Source organism: Strongylocentrotus purpuratus, unplaced genomic scaffold (genome assembly GCF_000002235.5).
Source record: "Strongylocentrotus purpuratus isolate Spur 01 unplaced genomic scaffold, Spur_5.0 spur5_scaffold_16, whole genome shotgun sequence".
NCBI classification, from domain to species: domain Eukaryota; kingdom Metazoa; phylum Echinodermata; class Echinoidea; order Camarodonta; family Strongylocentrotidae; genus Strongylocentrotus; species Strongylocentrotus purpuratus.
In genome coordinates this window covers 28,132,136-28,133,074 of record NW_022145601.1, presented here as the reverse complement: position 1 = coordinate 28,133,074, position 939 = coordinate 28,132,136, and positions in this window count along the sequence as shown.

Below are 939 nucleotides of genomic sequence, written 5' to 3'. Positions count from 1 at the left end.
GGGTAAGGTGAACAAATAATATATTCTTTTTCATTCCCTAATTAGAAGAATATCATGGTAGTTTACGGTAGCAAATTCAGCCTTTTTTTAATGATAAGGATTGCTCTTGAAAGTTGAAATGCCCTCAAATTCCAAATATGACTAAAAATACAGAGTAGTTAACAACTTGTGACAAACTTTGGATGCCACAGGCATGTCTATGTATAGTGCTGTAAATGTGCATGAATGTACATCATTACGTTAGTCATCTTTGAGATTTTAAGCAAGATTGTGTTGACTTGATTTGTTATCATTTTGATGATTCCAAAACCTCACAAACACAAATATCTTTATAGAGACCTACTAAATAATAAACGATTCCTAATAAGATATACCAGTAGCCAGTTTCTTTCACAATGCAAATGCATTGCTAGAAGTAGAAATCAACTGTACCTTTAAAATGTAACCAAAACCACAATCAATCATGTTAAACCTCAGATGCAGCAATGTTGAACATGCTCAAATTCAGCTCACATTCTCAAATTCACCCTAATCGTGTCAAACATGGGAGTATTAGCTGAAAAGAAGTACCTCAAGAGGGATCCCTCTACCACCACTGGCGCCAGACGAGTGGGAGGGAGGGGGGTCAGAAGGGGCGCGAGACGTAGGGGGCACAAGACAACTCATAATTGAACCATTCTGTGATACATCAATGATTGATCGGGACCGTGCATGAATGTTACTCCTCAGAAGTGGCAAGATGGGGAGGAAGAGGAGTTGAGAGAGGGAGGGAGGGAGAGAGAGAGAGAGAGAGAGAGAGAGAGAGAGAGAGAGAGAGAGAGAGAGAATGAAAGAGAGAGGGGGAGGAATAGGGAGAAAGAAAGACAGACAGATAGTAAAGCAGACAAATAAAGTAAAAATAGAACAATCTGACATATACAAATATTAAACAAATTAAAA